At 41.1% G+C, this 7,225-nt stretch overlaps 1 protein-coding gene across 1 annotated transcript in view; it reads right to left on the reverse strand.

Moving 5' to 3' along the window:
* Window positions 1–7,225, reverse strand: part of LOC106868662 (rhodopsin, GQ-coupled) — a 33,680-nt gene that overhangs the window by 25,849 nt on the left and 606 nt on the right. The gene's annotated exons all lie outside the window — the stretch shown is intronic.

Genomic DNA, 7,225 nt, shown 5'->3' on the forward strand with positions numbered 1-7,225 from the left:
TGGATAGATATGGATAAGTAGATAGATAGATATGGATAGATATAGATAGATATGGATAGATAGATAGATGGATAGATAGGTATGGATAGATAGATAGATGGATATGGATAGATAGATGGGTGGATAGATGGATAGATATATAGTTAAATGGGTGGATAGATGGATAGATATATAGTTAAATGGGCGGATAGATGGATAGATATATATAGTTAAATGGGCGGATAGATAGATAGATAGATAGATGAAGAAAAGGGAAAAGATGGGGAAACAGAAGGAGAGAGATACACCCTTTATAATATGATGGGAATCATGGTAATTACTTAGCTTAATTAGAAAATTGAGCTGAAACTAATTACATCCACTTCTGAAAGAGGTTATCATTATCATCAACATTTAACGTTTACATGGGTTGGTGGAGTCTGGCATGCACTATACTACTAGCCACCTTGGTCTTTTCTCATCTCATGTGCATGGGCCCAGGAACAGGAGGTGCAAGCACATCCCCTAAATTGTGTGTGGTGGGGGTTGTGTGTGCAAAATCAAAATTTTGTACCCGTACTTATTTTTCTCAGGTTTTCTAAAAAAAAAAAAACGGTGCATAAAAAGTAATCTGTAGAAAGTAGATTGAAGTTAGGTCTCTTCTCAAAGAACAAAGAACAAAAATAAATTTGGAAAGAACAATGAAACTTTTGTATCTTTATATTTTGGGATGGTCTTTTTATTATTTTTTTTTTTGTCAAATAAACATACGCACTACATATTTGTTTTTCACTTGTTTATTATTGAGCTTATTTTATGTCCATTTCGTGGAAATCTTTTGTCCACCTAATGGACTAAACAGAACAGGAGGAGATATAGAGGACGAAGAGTTACTGAAGAGGTCGCAAGTGTGTGATGAAAGATTTCTGGACAATGGACACGAGTTAAAATAAGAACAGTGATAAACAAGTGAAGAACGAATATACATGCATTTAACTGGCAAAAAAATGAATAAATAAATAAATGACCATGAGTGGCTATGTGGTAAGTAGCTTGCTTCCCAACCACATGGTTCTGGGTTCAGTCCTACTGCATGGCACCTTGGGCAAGTCTCTTCTACTATAGCCTTGGGCTGACCAAAGCCTTGTGAATGGATTTGGTAGATAGAAGCTGAAAGAAGCCTGTCATATATGTATGTATGTATGTATGTATGTGTATATGTTTGTGTGTCTGTGTTTGTCTGCCCACCATCGCTTGACAACCGATGCTGGTGTGTTTGCGTCCCCATCACCTAGTGGTTCAGCAAAAGGGACTGATAGAATAAGTACTAGGCTTACAAAGAATAAGTCGTGGGGGTCGATTTGCTCAACTAAAAGCGGTGCTCCAGCATGGCCGCAGTCAAATGACTGAAACCAGTAAAAGAACAAAAGAATCCTGAAATATCTGTTCCAAACACAAGACTTCACATCAGGAATTTTGCTAAACAAATAAGTAAAACCTTGTTTACAAAAAATTTTGGACCTTGGTTTGCACCTCTTGGCCAAATTTCGTTTCTGGGCCAGTGCTCATGTGTAAGGGCTAGCATTCTGTTATTGGACACCATCCCTTTTTTAACATGTCTTTAGCTCATGCCAACCACTTGTGTCCTTGACTAAAAGCACACAACACTTTCTCCTCTATTTTTTGACACATGTGCTGTTTTTCATGATATCTCTCCCACACATTTCTGCTAAAGTCTCCAATGTCCAGCCATTCTTTCAGCCTCCTTTGCATCCTAACTACCAAGAAGGTTGACATAACACTTCTTCTTGCTGATCAAACTTACTTGATTTCTCTCCAGCCCTCTTGAGATCTTCTGCTATCATTTACATTATATGTTATGCATTTTGTTAAGGTGCCTGGCTTAGTGGTTAGGGTATCTGGCTCACAATCATAAGGTCATGAGTTCAATACTTGGCTGTACGTGGTAACCCTTACTCTTTTACTTGTTTCAGTCATTTGACTGCGGCCATGCTGGAGCACCGCCTTTAATCGAGTAAATTGACCCCCACAACTTATTCTTTGTAAGCCTAGTACTTATTCTATCGGTCTCTTTTTGCCGAACCGCTAAGTTACGGGGACGTAAACACACCAGCAGAGGTTGTCAAGCGATGTTGGGGGGACAAACACAGACACACAAACATATACACACACATAAATATATATATATATATATATATATATATATATATATATATATATATACAACAAGTTTCTTTCAGTTTCCGTCTACCAAATCCACTCACAAGGCTTTGGTCGGCCCGAGGCTATAGTAGAAGACACTTGCCCAAGGTGCCATGCAGTGGGACTGGACCCAGAACCATGTGGTTGGTAAGCAAGCTACTTACCGCACAGCCACTCCTGCACCTCACAGCCACTCCTGCAACACACTTTATTTGATGCTGCTCCAGTCTTCACAGCTGACAAAAATGTGTAGCACCTGTACTTCGAAAGGGCCAGCTTTGCCACATTCTGTATCACAATGAATCTGCCTGAGAACTACATTAAGGTTATGTGTGTCTATGGAGTAGCTCAACTACTTTCACATTAACTTCAGGAGCAGGCTGTTCTGTTGATCGGATTGACTGGAACACTCACACGTAACAGCTGGAGGTTTTCCTGTTACACATTCTGCATTCAACTCAAGAGAAAATCGTTTTATGATAAGGGAAACGATTTCTTCCTAAACTTAATTTATCTAGTAATTATGATTATGACTTCCCACACGTATCTTGAGAACTAATTAGGTCTCCAAGGTAATAGAAATTATCAACTGACTTAATAAAGAGCCAGTGAGAGGGCTTCTTTGGTAGTCATTCAACCTGCTAGAAATATCAACCAAACCTCCAGCAAATAATTCATTACCATTTTAACAAAGATGGATAGCTCAGATAATGGTCAAAACTGGAACATTTTTTGTTATAAGTCTGTTTAACAAAATTGGGTCCAATTAGCAACTACTACAGTTGACTTAATTACTCTAATTTTGATGCAAGGCCAGAAATTTTCTCAAGATATGTGTGGGAACTTTTCAGCACCCCCTCATACTTATATATATATATATATATATATATATATATACGTATAAGCAAAATAGGCACAGGCATGGCTGTCTGGTGGAGGAGTTTTACTTTCCAACCCTGTGGTTTCAGGTACAGTGTCACTCCAACCAATGCCTCATGAGTGAATTTGGTAGAACGGAATTGCAAGAAGCCAGTTGTGTGTGTGTGTGTGTGTGCATTTGTGTGCATGTATGCATGCATGTGTCTGTGTGTATGTATGCATGTGTGCACGTGTGTGTCTTGACACTGATAATTAAATTGTTATACAAGCAGTGATCTTCATTTCCAAACTTCTCAAAACAATGTCCAGCCATGGGAAAATGTTATCTTACTCGAAAACAGGCGAGGGTGAGCAACAGGGTGGGCATCTAGCAATAGAAAATATGCCTTAACAAAATCCATCTAACTCCTGCAGCATGGAAAGGGAGATATTGAAATGATCATGATGTTACAAGGAAAGGTTTTAAATAGTGTTTTAAATTCATTGTCCCTTGTAAACTACAAACTCTTTAATAACAAAAACTTAGTTTCCATTATATAAAAGGCAATCTTTATATCCAACTTAATGAGGATGTTCTGTTAGAATGCTGAATTCTGCAGTATTCAGCTTGAAAGGGCCTCACACATGGAAGTGTGGCGCATAAAAGCACATATTTATATCATTGGCAGGCGAGAATTTTCTGTTATGGGTGCTGGAACTGCCCGATCCTGTGATTTTAACAAACTCTATCTCTTCAGTGACAGATATCTGCTTGCCACACTCAAGCCAAATCTTGCTGTTGATGATGTATAGAATTACTGGTATTGATGCCACAAATAGCCAGTAGGCTTATTCAAAACTGATTATTAGTGATAGAAACGGTATTTGGTATGCTAACCAAACATCCACATTAAGTTGGATACAAAGATTGCCTTTTGCTTCAAGTGGTGGGAAAGGATTTTCAGATGTTGGGCCTTAGAGAAGGGTTGTTAGAGGACCGAGACTTCAGGCAGCTTGATATGAGAAGACACATCAAGCTAAGTGAATACATGTCTCCTGCATCCCTCTTCTAATCATTTCTAGCATTTCTAGAAACCACTTCTGAGCATTTCTAATCATGCAGGCTCCTGGGTGCTGGTGATGCATAAAAAGCATCCGTACGAGTGTCACATAAAAGCCTCACCCTCTTCCACCTCGTTGTTGTCGTCTTCGCTGCCACTGTCATCGCCACCGTCATCGCCGCCGCCACCTTCATCGCCGTCGCTGTCATCTTCATCGCTGCCGCCGTCGTCATCATCATTGTCAACATCATCATCATCGTCATCATCATGCCAGTACTGTGGAAACGCATCCGATACACTCAGTAAAGTGGTTGGCATTAGGGAGGGCATCCAACCGTAGAAACTGTCAAACCAGGCAGAGAACCTGGTACAGCTCTCCAGCTTACCAGCACCCATCAAATCGTCCAGTCCATGCCAGCATGGAAAACAGATATCAAATTACAATGATGATGACGACTGCTTTTGTCACTAATAATTATATCTTTATATAATCTGATTCTTTTGTCTGGTTAAATTATAAATATTGTTCTCTTTGTGAATATAAACTGGCAATAACATAAGCCCGTCCATCACTTTTATAAATTTACTATGGTTATGAAGTAATTTATTTGTTTTTTTTTTTTTTTATATTTTTTGTAGTGTCACATGAGCAAGTCATATGATTGTAAAAGCTACCATACAAACGCATCTCTTGTTGTGTCTTATGGGCATTATCTCATTGTTATTCCAAAACATTGCTGTGAGGTGCAGGTTACTGTGTTGCAGCCTCCTCCTCAACATCATCGTCATTGACATCCTCATCATGATGAACATTGCCACCATCATCATCGTCATCATCATCATCACCATCACTATCACTGGTCTTCCTCCTCCTCCTCCTCCTCCTCCTCCTCATCGTCATCATCATCATCATGATGTATGTCATGGTTATGTAGCAAGAAGCTTGCTTCCCATCCACATGGTTCTGGGTTCAGTCCCACTGTGTGGCACCTTGGGCAAATATCTTCTACTATAGCCTCAGGCCGACAAAAGCTTTGTGAGTGGATTTGATAGACAGAAACTGAAAGAAGCCGGCGAGCTGGCAGAAATGTTAACACACCAGGTGAAATACTTAGCGGTATTTCGTCTGTCTTTACGTTCTGAGTTCAAATTCCGCCGAGGTTGACTTTGCTTTCATCCTTTTGGGGTCGATAAATTAAGTACCAGTTACGCACTGGAGTCGATGTAATCGACTTAATCCCTTTGTCTGTCCTTGTTTGTCCCCTCTATGTTTAGCCCCTTGTGGGCAATAAAGTAATAAGAAACTGAAAGAAGCCCATCATTTATATATATGTGTGTGTATGTGTGTGTGTGTGTGTTTGTCACCCTGCCATCACTTGGCATCACTCAACATAAGCTGGTGTGTTTATGTCCCTGTAACTTATCCGTTCAGCAAAAGAGATCAATAGAATAAGTACTAGGCTTATAAGGAATAAGTCCTGGGGGCCAATTTCTTCAACTAAAACCCTTTAAAGCAGTGCTCCGCTCCAGCATGGCCGCAGTCAAATAATTGAAACAAATAAATGAATAAAGAATAAACAATAAACAAGCCCCATAACTTCGTGTCATTGATTTCCCATAGATATTGGGTTTCATGCATAAGAAATAATTATGATGATCATATCCACTAAATAATTAGGAATAATTATGATGATGATGATGATGATGATGTGGATGTGGATTCTGCTGCTGCTGCTCATGATGATGATGATGATGACGACGACGATAATGAGGAAGATGATGACAATAGAGGAGGCAGAGGGTGGTGGTGGTGGTGGTAGTGCTGGTGCTGGTGGGGCTGGTGCCAGTGGGGCTGGTGCTTTGATGGTGGTGAGGGAGAACGAGGAGGAGGAGGAGGAGGAGGACAATGATGATGATGTTGAATAAACTGGAGCCATGTGAAGCTAAATACTTTACAGTCTAGGAATCAAATCCATGATTTGTATGACTGCTGCAAGTCCGACATTCTAACCGGGATAAAGCGAAACAAGGCTGGTGCAGCAAGTGCTGGCAATTAAGTTGAAGTTTGCTTCCCAACCACATGGTTCCAGGTTCAGTCCCACTGCGTGGCACCTTGGGCAAGTGTCTTCTACTATAACCTTGAGATGACCAAAGCCTTGTGAATAAGAAATTGGTAGACAAAGACTGAAAGAAACCTATCATATATATATCATCATCATCATCATCATCATTTAACGTCCATTGTCCATGCTGGCATGGGTGGGACGGTTTGACCGGGGGCTGGTAAGCTGGAAGGCTGCACCAGACTTCAGTCTGATGTGGCATGGTTTTCTATGGCTGGATGCCCTTCCTAAAGCCTACCACTCTGAGAGTGTAATGGATGCATTTATATACCACCAGCACTGGTGCCATTTGCGTGACACCAGTATCTGCCACAACTGCAATTTTGCTAGCTTGATGGGTCTTCTTCTCAAGCACGACAAAATGCCAAAGGTCTCAGTTGTTGCCTCCATGAGGCTCAGCGCTCGAAAGGAATTCAGCCACTTTGCCTCCATGAGGCCCAACACTTGAAAGGTGCTCTTTACGTGCCACTAACATGGGTATCAGTTACATGACACCAGCATTGGCCATGATTACAATTTCACTTGGCTTGACGGGTCTTCTCAAGCACAGAATATCACCAAAGGTCTCGGTCACTAGTTATTACCTCTGTGAGGCTCAAAGTTTGAAGATCGTGCTTCACCACTTCATCCCATATCTTCTTGAGCTAGTTTTCCACCACATTTCTTAAAAGTTGTGGTAGAGGCCTTGGTCTCGGGACCACTCATGTCTAGAAACTGAGGTTGGGGGTAAGCAAGGGCATGCTCCCCATAGAAAATCCAGCTCCAAAAAGGCCTCATGATAGCAAAGGAGAATGGGCACCAGCCAGCCCAAAGGTTGGGGTGGGCTGCACCTGCCTACCTCGGTTGCTATGGCATTGAGGCAGATCTGGCTACCCCTGTTATCGGGGACAAAACCCGGGCTTAAAACACTAGATGATGATGATGTTGATATACATGTGTGTGTGTGTGTGTGTTTGTCCCCCACCAATGCTTGACAACCAG

The sequence above is a fragment of the Octopus bimaculoides genome, chromosome 18, assembly GCF_046866305.1.
Source record: "Octopus bimaculoides isolate indiv1 chromosome 18, ASM4686630v1, whole genome shotgun sequence".
Lineage (NCBI taxonomy): Eukaryota > Metazoa > Mollusca > Cephalopoda > Octopoda > Octopodidae > Octopus > Octopus bimaculoides.